This window comes from Ostrea edulis, chromosome 7, assembly GCF_947568905.1.
Source record: "Ostrea edulis chromosome 7, xbOstEdul1.1, whole genome shotgun sequence".
In the NCBI taxonomy this organism is placed as follows: Eukaryota; Metazoa; Mollusca; class Bivalvia; order Ostreida; family Ostreidae; genus Ostrea; species Ostrea edulis.
Genome location: NC_079170.1, coordinates 70,639,462 through 70,653,915, shown reverse-complemented (window position 1 = coordinate 70,653,915; position 14,454 = coordinate 70,639,462). Strand labels below are relative to the sequence as shown.

At 34.8% G+C, this 14,454-nt stretch overlaps 1 long non-coding RNA gene across 7 annotated transcripts; it reads right to left on the bottom strand.

The window, feature by feature from the left end:
* Positions 1 to 2,992: 2,992 nt before the first annotated feature.
* LOC125671053 (uncharacterized) lies at positions 2,993 to 12,647 on the bottom strand. Of its 7 annotated transcripts, none has more exons than XR_008797258.1 (4): positions 10,529 to 12,647; positions 9,609 to 9,753; positions 7,305 to 7,581; positions 2,993 to 3,746 (listed from the first exon to the last, which is right to left on the bottom strand). It is a non-coding gene; the product is annotated as an uncharacterized LOC125671053 (long non-coding RNA). The 7 variants fall into 7 exon arrangements; XR_008797261.1 differs by lacking the exon at positions 9,609 to 9,753 and adding an exon at positions 8,574 to 8,669 and having other exon boundaries at positions 10,529 to 10,854; XR_008797263.1 differs by lacking the exon at positions 10,529 to 12,647 and adding an exon at positions 10,130 to 10,380.
* Between the last annotated feature and the right edge of the window lie 1,807 nt (positions 12,648 to 14,454).

Here is a 14,454-nt window from a genome sequence, read left to right as displayed (position 1 = left end):
ATTCAAGGTCGAGGGTTTGTCCTTTTACCACCTGAAAGTATCCACATGTAAAACACGTTATTGTATGGAATACAACTAGAATTGTCATCAATTTTGTAGCTCTTCCTCTAACTCGATCGTTCATCCAGTGTCATTTAAGTCCCGTGCGATGTGTACATCATCCGGATAATCATAGCCCAATTATCCTTGACTCGTCTCTACCGCGCTGGTACATCCTGTCAATTCAGGCGCGGCTTTCTCACATTTAACTGTAAGCCTTGATACAATCTATAGTTAAAGGGGCTTGCTTGATAGCATTTGGGACACCGATACACATTTATGACATATTAGCTGACACGGAGCCCCATGCTGAATTGAACAGCAGTGAGTGATGTCACCAGTAAAAAAAGCGTGCTTCCCCATTGAAATGAAGAGTGTGTTGCTTTAAGTGAAAAAGAATCATGAAACAATTATGAATGCATCATTTAGTAACGATGCAGTGATGTCACCTAAAGCTCATGAAGCTAATCATTAGCAAATATAGAAACAATAAGCGTTTTGCGCTATATTGAAAAATGACCACCATTTTGGAAGTTTTCGTTGGCTAACGTGCTTTTTCAAAATTTGGGTGCTAGGAGACTGTATATACAAAATTTGGTGCCCGTATTATAATCTGAAAGACTTTTGCATATCTAGAAATAAAGTAACGGGCTAATATCATAACTGCGGCTGCTAAAACCCTCAGTGTCTGAGCTTTATTTCCACAACTGACATCTGAGGTATGAGCATATTTTGAAACATCTATCTATCTATCTATATATCTATCTAAATCTATTTAAGGTGAAGATAGCGGACAGTGATCTTTTTCATAACTCTTATAAGCAATACAAAATCGAGATTTGGATAAACACGGCCCCCTGGATATATCAGAGGTGTGATCAGGCGCCTATCTATCTATCTATCTATCTATCATCTATCTATCTGTCTGTCTATCTGTCTGTCTGTCTGTCTGTCTGTCTATCTATCTATCTATCTGTCTGTCAGTCTGTCTGTCTATATATCTATCTATCTATCTATCTATCTATCTATCTGTCTGTCAGTCTGTCTGTCTATCTATCTATCTATCTATCTATCTATCTATCTATCTATCTATCTATCTATCTATCAGTCTGTCTGTCTATCTATCTATCTATCTATCTGTCAGTCTGTCGGTCTATCTGTCTGTCTGTCTGTCTGTCTATCTATCTATCTATCTATCTATCTATCTGTCAGTCTGTCTGTCTCTCTGTCTGTCTATCCGTCCGTCCATCCATCTGTGTTTAGGAAAGTGTATGTATTGGTTTTTTATGTTCACTTGATACTTATGAGCACCTTTGAGCGTACATAGTGTATGAAAAGGGTGCTATATAAATATGGTATTATTATTATTGGGTACCTTTTGCTAACTGGGTATACCCGATAAGAAGTGTCGCTAAATTTGCTTATAATAATAATAATAATAATAATGATAAACAGGATAGCACAATTAGTTTAAAACTAGTTTACATTATGGTACTGAAAACATATATACAGACAGCAGTATTATACAGATACAATATAAAATAGTATATGAAGGTATGTTGTATACATACATGTATGCTATTTACATATTTAAAACTGAAAATAAAACAAAATAAATAAATAAACAAATAAAACTGAAAATAATCAAAAACAAATCTATATGGTTTTAATTTCCCGAATGAACAAAATTTCTAAGATAAGCGGATTTAAAAGTTTCCAATGTTGGGTAATATTTTAAAAATTCTGGCATATTATTCCATAACTGTGAACCGTAAATTGTAAAAGATCTTCTAAAATATTGTCTTTGCTCTCTGGATATATAATGAATTACTTTGACTTAATCTGGTAGATCTACTGCTAATTTCATGAACATACTGAAAAACATCTAAATAATCGGGGGTTAGACTATGTAAAACTTTGACGACAACGATGATAGTTCTATATACAAAATAGTCTGACAGAGGCATCCATTTAAGTTGCTGCATCATTTCTGTTATAGCTGTATAAAGATTTCTATTTAAAATCACTCTAGCAGCTCGCTTTTGAAGTTTGCATAATTTGTAAAGACCGTCCTTGTTTTTCATATTGCCCCAAGCAGTACAACAGCAGTTAAAATGAGGAAAAACAATTGTATATAAAAAATTTCAGTAATACATGTAATTCAGTTGACAAGAATGAACGTAATCTAGATAACACATCTATTTTGCTTAAGGAAGTTAGCTCCTGAGCTTTTGAGTACAACTGCGCAGGATGCTACAACTAAGTAATCACTGGTTCAATACTGATCTCCTTGGTGCAAATATATATATATATATTATACATCTATTGCTGAACCCTATCCAGTTGAAAAGTTTTGTGTCAATTCAAATTTTGAAAGGGTTTGACAGGGACTATATTTTGTGGTGGAATGATTCACAAATCAAAAAGTTATAATTCTACATGATATTACAGTTTCTGTTCATCCAATGTACCATCTATTTTTATACCCCTATACATGATGAAAAATGCAGTTTCCGCAAGGCTGAAACACTGCGGAAACTTAGGTATACATAAGGTTTCTGCCAAGTTTCCGCTTGGAAACTTCAAGTTTCAGCAAGATTCCGCACTCCGGAAACTTAGGGTGTCCACGAATCCATATGGTTTCCGCAACGGAAACTTGCTGAAACCTCAAGTTTCCGCGAGTTTACGCAGCCATAAACCACTGACATACATATGGTTTATCATCAGTTTCCGCAGGCGTAAACCATCAACATGCATATATGGTTTATCATACGTTTACGCATACATAAACTATATTGGTTTATATATGGTTTACGTCAAGTTTCCACAAAGTTTACATCAAGTTTCCGCATGCATAAGCTACTGATATGCAAATGGTTTCTGCATACATGCATTTGATATCAAGTTTCCAACTTGATGCTCAAAGACCTTCTACTGTACAGAGAATACAAGCCACAATTTGACAGTTTTATTCATTCTTAAATATTATAATATTCACACAAATGAACTTGATGTAATAATACTGATACACTAGTACTAAAGCAGAACAAATCTGTATAAATATATCAAGGTAACTCCATACTTGCAATATTCTCTGATAAAAGTATCAAAAATGCATTTATTTCAATTTAAGTTAAAATTAATAAATTATGAAATGAAATATATAGGTCATCTCACTTTTTAAGATGCTAGACATACTTAAACAGTGTCAATTATAAACATCCAAAAAATTGCAATTCTCCTTCAACAGCATTATTAAAATTTAATAAAAACTGGTTATAATGGTATAAAAGTATTAATTGTGACCTTGAGCCTTTGGCTCAGGTGAGCTAGAAATGAGGAAATTAAATATAACTATTAACAGTAATAGCATCATTTATAAGTAGAGGAAACGGTCCACTCTTGAATGCTCCTAGGTGGTGGGGTCATAGTCATTTCCGTTCTACTTCTAATGGCCTTGGCTTTTTGTCTATTTGATTGAAGTTGCAAAGATTCAGCATACTCTCTGTCCAGGTCGCACTTAACATTACGCAGCAGGGATGACTCCCATATAAATGGTAAGACCTTCCTCTGGGTGGCTTTCTCATCATCCGTTACTTCTGGAGACGTTGCCTCCTTAGTCAGCACCTTTTTAATCTTTTTTTTTTTTTGTCCTTGGTCGAGAAATGGGAATTTCTCTCCAGCTGGGCCTTTCGACTCTTTAGTTTCTGTAAAAAGATGTGCAATGAATTATAACAATACTTATGGTGAACTTATACTAGTAATATTCGTATATAGGATACTTCTACATAGAATCCAAAGAAATGTCATTCTAGCACTCAGTATCTTGTTTAACACATCATGTGTACTAACACTTCTTTTTATACAGTAAATTTCATATTATATCTGACTGTCCTTTACACAAACCTAATTTCTATGAAAATAAATTGTTATATAATTCTCAATTGGGATCTTTAAAGATGTTCCCCAAACATCAATGAGTACAGAATCCAAAAATTTCAAAACTATTAATTCAAATCCAAACAAGAGATGTTTGTAAAACATATATGCCCCCATGGTGCAAAATTGAAAAGGGTTATACACATGCATCATCTAATTTTATAGTAGTATCACCAATTAAAAATATTGAGAAGACAATATCTTCCTATGTCAGGAGTGGATTGACCATGTGACCTAAAAATCAATATGGGTCATCTACTCATTATGCTTTGCCAGTGTACCAAGTTTAGTGTCAATCAATCAAATAATTCTTAAAGTATAGGAGACAATATATTACTATGTACAGTTTAACCCTTGACCTTTGACCTTAAAATCATTAGGGGTCATCTTCTTCTTATGCTGTACCAGTGTGCCAAGTTTGATGTATGTCAAGCAAAGGGTTCTCAAGATATTGAGTGGTCAGTATTGTCTATGTCCAGTTTGACCTTTGACCATGTGACCTCAAAATCCTTTGGAGTCATCTGCTTCTTAAGATGTACCAGTGTATCAAGTTTGATGTCTGTCAAGCAAAGGGTTCTCGAGATATTGAGTGGACAGTACCTCCCTATGTCCAGTTTGACCTTTGACCATGTGACCTCAAAATCACTAAGGGTCATTTATCTTAAGATGTACCAGGGTAGCAAGTTTGATGTCTGTCAAGCAAAGGGTTCTCAAGATATTGAGTGGTCAGTATCTTCCTATTTCCAGTTTGACCTTTGACCATGTGATTTCGAAATCACTACAGGTCATCTACTTCTTAAGATGTACCAGTGTACCAAGTTTGATGTCTGTCAAGCAAAAAGTTCTCAAGATATTGAGTGGTCAGTATCTTCCTATGTCCAGTTTGACCTTTGATCATGTGACCTCAAGATCACTAAGGGTCATCTACTTCTTAAGATGTACCAATGTACCAAGTTTGATGTCTGTCAAGCAAAGAGTTCTCAAGATATTGAGTGGTCAGTATCTTCCTACGTCCAGTTTGACCTTTGACCATGTCACCTCAAAATCACTAAGGGTCATCTTCATTTTAGGATGTACCGGTGTACTAAGTTTGATGTCTGTCAAACAAACGATTTTCAAGATATTGAGTAGAAGGTGTATTCCTGTGTCCAGTTTGACACTTGATCTTTGACCATGCTACATCAAAATCAATGGAGGTCACTTACTCCTTACAATGTACTTGAGCACCAAGTTTGATGTACAACGGACTGAGATAAAATTCAAACTAGATTTGTAACTTGTTATGGCAAAGCAGTGTACTAAATATCAAATGTATATCTGTAAGAACAGAGCAAAAAGTGCTTAAAACTGATCTGACAGACAGACGGACGGAGTGCAAACCTAAAGTCCCTTTCCATTTTGTCGGTAGGGGACTAAACACAACCTCTAAGAGATCGTATCATAGTGCTTTGTAAAAGAGAGGTGACTTTGATTTAAAATGCTCAATTTGTTTGAAAAATGCAAACATTAGAAAATATATGTATGGCCTTGACCTTTGACCCTAAATTCAAGGTCAAAAGAGTAAGAACCAGAATTAAGAAAACCTAAACTGAGTACATGTAATAGTATCAAAGATATTCAAGTCAAAACATAAAATTAATGGGATGGTAACTGGAGTTGACAAGAATTCAAGGTCACAAAACATCTACTGTATTTGAGAAAAGCTAGCGCTCAAACAAAAAAACTGCAGACATTCAAGGACAATAACCAGGTTTAAGGGTCTTCAGATCCCTTTGATTGATCTCTCACTGGATTTTTTTTTTAAGTGAATTCATGAGTAAATGTTTTGTGTCTCTGTATCTTTCGATTTAGTAACTAAGAATAGCAATAACAGTTTTTTTTAAAGCAAGTCAGTGCTTAGCAAATGTTTGATGTTCATAGAATTTAAAGTTAGACAAAAGTAATAAAAACAAGGATCAGATTCAAAATTCAAGTATGTAGGTTGATATCTGATTATTTCTCAAAAAGCATTGTATTATGAACTAACAAGAGGCCCATGGGCCACATCGCTCACCTGAGTCACCTTGGCCCATATTTGAAGACTTTCCATATATATTTGCATGTAAAACCTTAGTTCCAATTATGGCCCCAACTACCCCTGGAGGCTACGATTTTTGCAAACTTGAATCTACACTACGTCAGAAAGCCTTCATGTAAATGTCAACTTCTTTGGCCCAATGGTTCTTGAGAAGAAGATTTTTCCTATATTTGTATGTAAAACTTTGACCCTCCCCGACTTGTGGCCCCATCTTACCCCCGGGGGCCATGATTTGAACAAACTTGAATCTGCACCATGTCAGAAAGTTTTCTTGTAAATATCAGCTTTTCTGACTCAGTGGTTATTGAGAAGAAGATTTTAACTATATATTTGTATGTAAAACTTTGATTCCCAATTGTGGCCCCATCAAACCCCTGGGGCCCATGATTTGAACAAAGTTGAATCTGCACTATGTCAGAAAGTTTTCATGTAAAAATCAGCTTTTCTGGCTCAGTGGTTCTTGAGAAGAAGATTTTTAAAGATTTTTCCTATATATTTGTATGTAAAACTTTGATCCCCTATTGTGGCCCCATTCAACCCCCGGGGCCCATGATTTGAACAAACTTGAATCTGCATTATGTCAGGAAGCTTTCATGTAAATCTCAGCTTTTCTGGCTTAGTGGTTCTTGAGAAGAAGATTTTTAAAGTTTTTCCCTATATATTTGTATGTAAAACTTTGATCCCCCCTTGTGGCCCCATCCTATCCCCGGGGGCCATGATTTGAACAAACGTGAATCTGCGATATGTCAGGAAGCTTTCAGGTAAATTTCAGCTCTTCTGGCCCAGTGGTTCATGAGAAGAAGATTTTTAAATGACCCCACCCTATTTTTGCATTTTTTGTATTATCTCCCGTTTGAAAGGGACATGACCCTTCATTTGAACAAACTGGAAAGCCCTTCACCCAAGGATGCTTTTGGCCAAGTTTGGTTGAAATTGGCCCAGTGCTTCTGGAGAAGAAGTCGAAAATGTGAAAAGTTTACAGATGGACGACGGACAAAATGTGATCAGAAAAGCTCACTTGAACCTTCGGTTCAGGTGAGCTATAAAGTGTTTCAATATGTCTTAAAGAGTGATAGCATTTTGATGGTAAGAAAAAATAATAAACAGAACAATATCAATATGACTTTCAACAGAAAAATGGAAAGCTCTAAATACATGGACCCCAATGCTCATTACAATTGTTCCATTTTCTTGTCATAGTGACTATCCTTCAACTGTTCAGTAATGAATCCTTAAATGGTATGCTCACATAAAACTGGTATCCTAGCTTCTTACTTCTGTGGTGCTTTTAACATGTTTAATCAAAATGGTCTTCTGACACCAAAACTTGAGTCAATATGGTCCTTGTCCAGATCCGTCTTGTTGCTTCCTAGATAAATAGACTACCACTTTACTGAATCAAGATGGACTTGTGACAGGAGGAGTGTTCATCCATTGTAACACTGAAAGTTGGTTCCATTCTCATGGGCTCTCTTTCATATCATATGGGGAGTCAGTCATGGAATGCATCTTCTGCTCATCTAGTTCTAAAAAAAACAGTAAACAAAAATTAATCTTATGTAACATATGGTATATCAAGACTGAGTAGACACATCGTTACTTTGCTCAATTCTGTCTTCACTTTGCCAGTGGCTGATATAAAAACGCACACACATTGAGACCAAAAATAAATAAGAGGCCATTGGGCCACATAGCTCACCTAAGTCACCTTGGCTCATATTTTAAGATTTTTCCTATTCGCATGTAAAACTTTGATCGCTATTGTGGCCCCAACCTACTCCCAGGGGCCCTGATTTTTACAAAATTGAATCTGCACTATGTCATGAAGCTTTCGTGTAAATGTAAACTTCCCTGGCAAGTGATTTTTAATGATTTTCCCTATATATTTGTATGCAAGATTTTGATCCCCTACTGTGGCTCCATCTTACCCCCGGGGACAATGATTTTTACAAACTTGAATCTGTGCCAGACAGCCTTGATGTAAATTCCCACTTTCCTGGCCCAGTAATTATTAAGAAGATTTTCCCTATATATTTGTATGTAAAATTTCAATCCCCTAATGTCGCCTCATTTTACCCCACGGGGCCATGATTTTAACAAATTTAAATCTGCACTAAGTCAGGAAGCTTTCATGTAAATTTCAGCTCTTCTGGCCCAGTGGTTCTTGATAAGATTTTTAAATGACCCCACCCTATTTTTTGCATTTTTGTGATTATTTCCCCTTTGAAGGGGACATGACCCTTCATTTGAACAAACTTGAAAGCCCTTCACCCAAGGATGTAAAAATGTAAAGAGTTTACAGATGGACAGATGAAGGACAACAGTCGATCAGAAAAGCTCACTTGAGCTTTCAGTTCAGGTGAGCTAATAAAAGAAATAGTGGTATAGGATTTGACATAATATATATATATATATACACACAAGCACATGAAGATAAGCAAATCCATTACTTATTATCATATAATAATTCTATTATGTTGTAGATGTATTTATAACTAGAATAAACCTTACAAGTTACCTAAAATGCCTCAAAACCCTGGAGCCCTATCCCCCCTTTAACAAATCCTGAATCCACCACTGCATGCATTTACATGTACAAGATCACTTCAGGATTCTAAAATAGCAAATTTTATTGCTGGTAGTGTTTTTGGTACAGTAATTTTAATTAGATTTATTTTGTGTACATGTGACATTGTTTATAAATGCATATATGTGTTTATCTATATGCACATGATTACATAAAAAACTAGCAGACATCTGACAATTTCAAAGAAAATTATATAATACAGGACACATTATTTGACTAGAGGCCACCAAGATCATTATGACTATATACACCAGTTTATGTGTTAGATTTCAGAACTACTACCTTTCTAGTGGTCTAACTCAATGCATTCGAGTACCTAAATTCATCAGTATAGTTAGACAATAGCAAGTGAGTAGATTAATTAATATCCAGGGTCACCAAAAAATGTAGGTTGGGTGGTGGATTGTATTTTTATGAGAAAAGACATTGATGACAAAAGTTATTTTTGTCAACAGATGGGTGTCAATTAAGAAGGAATGCTACACCAGAAAAATTTGATGAGGATGAAAATGGAGGATATGTACATTTTGAAATTGAAAACTTTTAAATTTACTTTCTTTAGTCAAAAAATGTTGTTTTAGTAAAAAGTAATCGAGGAAAAAAAAATTAAAACCCCTGATATTTACCGTGCCAGGAAAACGTCAGAACCGGCTCCATTACGTAAACTGGAAATTCACCTTTTGGAGGCGGCATTCTCGGGCCGATTTTAAATACTTTGGAGTCGAATTCAATGTTAAACTCATAATTAATCAATAAAACGATTCCAGTTTACGTAATGGTGCCGGTTCTGACATTTTCCTGGCACAGTAAATATCAAAAGCCAGGAAAACGTCAAATATTTCGGATTAATACAAACTATATGTATAAATTACGGGTGATTTCAACGTCATAATATCATATGAATAATAAGGGGCCTCCGTGGCCGAGTGGTTAGAGCATCGAGCTCAAAATCACGCGGCCTCTCACCTCTGTTGGCGAGGGTTTCAATCCCACTCATGCCGTTAAGTGAGAAAGTTTCCCAGTTTACTTTCGGAAGGTTGATGGTCTCTTCCCAGGTACATTGTATCTGGGTTCTCTCTTCCACCAATAAAAACTGGGCGCCACCATATAACTGAAAAATTGTTGAGTGTGGCGGAAAACATCAATCAATCAATCAATCATATGAATAATATCTTTGCACATGTTCTATACTGAAAATTTGAAATTGCTACAATACCAAAGAGAAAAATATATCATATGACAGAAAATTTTAAACAAATTTGTATACAGCTTAGAACTTGATAGCCTTGGTCAATACAGCTAAAATATTGCAACATTTTCCCAATGATATGAATATATAGCCCTGCGCGTTGTGACTTACTTTTTCATTGTGACATTGTATGGTGTGAAGTGCATTGCTCAACTTGAAGGTAGACTGAGACTTTTGGAGGGATTAGCCTTAACTTAGTTGTGTAGCAGTGAGGGTTCTTTATCGTGCCAATACCTACCGTGATATGGGGCCTTTGGTTTTAACATCATGCCTAAAACACCTGTGCCTTTCACTTCTAATGCTGAGGGATTGGCACAGGATTTACTTCTCATCTTTAATTTGATGCTGCACCATAATTGAGAATAGAAACTATTTCTAGGACTAAAAAATTCGGATGGTTAACTGGAAATAGTTTGTAGATATTTGTATGGCTAATATGCAATAGTCGTAATATCATTTGGTCCCTACATACATCACTGTATACAGTATTATACGTAATAACCCCCCCCCCCCCACTAAATTTCTCAAAGACTACAATGCAAAACCATTTCAAATTTCACATAAACTAGATCTATATAAGGACCTTGTAATCACAACACAAAATCAAACGTTATATGTAAAACCTTTCACCACTTACTGGAACATTCCACCATTGTATAGATCTAAGGCATACTACATGCTTGGAGGTTGTCCTTGCATTTCGTATTTCCTTATCATTAGAATGAATATTCCTGCATCGACCTGTTCATCCTTTAATCCATAGATTTATCGTTTAGAAGGCCACACACAACATATGCACTACCCCATGCAAATGCAATGATGAATCCGCAACAACATCGTGAATAAAAACGTTTCAAGTCAACACCGGAAATACCTACAATGATATATAGAGAGAAAGAATAGGTTAGATAACGTCCTGTTTCCGAATCGGGACAGGATATTTTTTAATATTTTTTTTTTGCATTCAAAATTCTAAAAGGTGAATATCAAGCATGTTTTGATGTGGTCTGTTGTGATTATGAAATGAATATTAAATATCATTGCTCTTTTATGAGAAAATGAAAATTTGTATAGTCAGAGATAACATGATATCCCGTCAAAAATCGTTTAAATGAGACGGCAATTGCCAGTATTGGCTATGGACAGACTCATACTAAAATATTCAGTGAGGATGCATAATGGAAGATTGTTTTAAAAAGTTCCAGAAATTTTTACTCAATACCCTCTAAAAGACATACCTGAATGATGCCCAACAACAGTAGACGTCTCCTATTCTCAGAAAAATCTTTGGATCTTCCATTCAATCAAAACATGACATGGTTCCATTTGAGTCACGCTAGGTTTTCTCTCACAAACAACAATCAATTTTGCCCGCCGAAAATTACAACCAATCAGCGATCAGGAGAGGATTTATGGGAAAACATACTTTTATAGATATATAATTTATTTTGTGTGTAAATTGTTTCACAAACGTCTGAATTTAAAAAATCATGCATGTGTTAAATTTCTGCATCGTTTTTCTATATCATAGAATTTTTTTAAATAGCGTCCCTGCGACTCTAAGTTCAAAATGGCCGCCCTTTGTTTACAATTTTAAATGTAAATAATCTGTAGTGTGCTTTATGTTGTGTTATAATGAAAAGTTTACGTTTATTAGAGGTCTAAAAATCATGAAATAAACTCAATACCGGTGTAGCATACAGTCACACAAACTTTCTTCTGCATCTTTATGGGGTATTATAAGGTGCCCCTCTTCTGCCCGACTTTTCTCTGTTCTCACAATATGAGCTATAAAGCAATGGTATATACAAGACTGGACATTCTGCATGTGAGATAACCAAATACATGGAAATGTTTTGAAGAATGAACTGCTTTTTTCTTAGCAACACATTAATTTCGCCTCGCAATTGTCAAGGATATTTGTAAACACATGTACATGTACGTGTGCCCCTCAGCCATCTACTTTCATTTAAAGTGGTTTCTTAACTACTGGAGTCTCAATTTTTACTGAACTAAACCGTTGAAATCCTTAGATGATAGATGAAACACAGGAACTACATACTAAATTCAAGTAATTGCTTAAGTTTCTTTTTCTATAATTAATATCTCAGTCGGGATGCATGTCAGTAAAAATAAAATATTGATTCTACAAATGTATAATAAAAATCAACAGTTAGACATTCAAAATTTGATTTGCTTGTAGTAAAACAATATATATTTTCTTGTAAATATCAAAATAGTCCGCAAGTACATATATCTGCGATTAGAAAAATAGTTACGAACAGAATTGTGGTTGAGAAGTACTTGCTGCTAAGAAACTGTAGACATGATGATTATGAAATTCACTGGCAGAGAATATGTGAAAACTCATATGCATGATCAGTATATACATGTAGGTCTATAGGTACTTTTTCATCAAATACGATTGTGTTTCTTTTTTCTTTCTTTTCTTTTTGTGTGTTGTTTGGTTTGATCAATAGATACATTGTAAATCATATCTAGATCTACATGTACATGTATTATAGTTATCAAAATATGTTACCAAGAAAATAATACTTATGTAGCTCTCTCTCTCTCTCTCTCTCTCTCTCTCTCTCTCTCTCTCTCTCTCTCTCGCTCTCTCTCTCTCTGAAAAAGAAGTTTACATCATATATATGCTTACACAAAAGAATAAGATGAATATGAAATGTAGACAGTATACCTTATGTTATTGAGTTCGTATTTCAAAATGAATATGTGTGAAAATATCCATGTAACCTATTTCCCATATGTATCATGCAACAGTGATATATGCATGAAGTGAAAAATTCGTAAATATTTTTTTTTAAATCAACAGTACACATTTGAAAGCTTCTAAGTTTGCACGATTATTGTATGCTTATATCATGTTCATTTGTATGATATCACTTCCAAAGTGCATGGATATATATTTTTTAGGGTTATAATAATATAGAGATGGTGAAGATATTATCTAATTAAATTTGCTTTAATTTACTACCAATACCCGAGTTCTTGATCGAGTTGTGTAGAATACATCCCCATAGAACTTATTGTCGAAATAATGCACACCGAATTGTATTGTTGAGTAGATGCAGATTTTGCAAATGTTGTAGGTTTAGATTCAAACTTCTAAATAACAGTAAATATACTTTCAGGTTACAATATGTACTCTCAGGAACTTAAATTGAGAAGTGTTCATCAGTGGATGTTTGTATTAGATTGCTGAATTCATTTCTAATGTGTGAAACTTTGCATGGTTTCAAACTGCACTGCATTAAATTCATATTATAAAATATAAGATATGCTGATTCCAAAATTAACTAGTCCTGAATTTTGTGAACAAGTACTATATGCGACAAATATTCGCATACAGTTTAGTGCCCAAATGTTACAAGCATGCGAGGTAATCGAACACAAATACATCTAGGAATGTAAGTAAGTAAGTAAGTAAATTATTTATTATAGTGAAATGTGTTATATATTAAACAGAATAATAGGAATTTAGGAATTTAAACACCCGGCCCATCGGGCCTATATGTCACTTTTAACAGAACCCCCCCCCCCCCCCCACACACACACATTAAATAATAAATACAGTGGTACATGTATTACACATGACTTATACTATTATGGTATATGATAGACTGTCTGTAGGTGTATGCGGAGAACAGGAATTTTGCAGTTTGTCTTGGGAAATTTAATAATAGAAATTTTGTTTTGTCTAAATCTGACATATTGATCCCAGTGGGGTTAAATCCGATACTGGTAAAAAAGATTACTCTAAGATTTGAATAAGAGAAACAATGAAGTAAAATGTGACATTCATCTTCTACACTATCTGAAGAACATAAAGTACACAGTCTATCCGATAACGTCTCCCCCTTATACCGTCCTGTTTCAATTCTTATAGGTAAGACACCACATCTGAACTAGGCAAGTATAGAACGATGACTTTTTGGAATATCCATGATTACATATTTCTCTGTTTGAAAATCACTCATATTTTTACGGTCGGTAGGTTCTAAGTTTTGGAACGTTATGGACCTCTTCATTCCAGCCATTCATAAAATCCAGACGAAGTTTTTCTTCCACTGTGTTCACGTTACAGACCATACGATTTAGGAAATCTACTGTCATATCAAGAGATTCAAAAAGGAATTTGACTGTATTTGACCAATTTATGTTGTGTGATTATTCCATATCCCACATGAAATTTTTTTTTCGTAAGCCTGTCGTCCGGCATTGTAACGAGTCGATTCCATAGGCGTAAAATATTCATTTGATGTCGATAAAATGAAGGAAGCATTACATCCTTACAGGTCAACTGCCTTTCTATTGGTATTAGAAATGCTCATTCAATCTCAAATTATAATAATAAATAAAGCGGCAAGCTAAATTACCACTTATGGTGGTACATCTAGGTATTAGATTTTGTCATAATTGTGTACTATGAACAATGATCTATTACTGCAACCTCGTTATGTTCATGTGAATATTATAAGTATAAGATGCATACCATTATTTTTTTCTTCTGTCCGAAATTCGCAAAGGCTAGGAAGGATT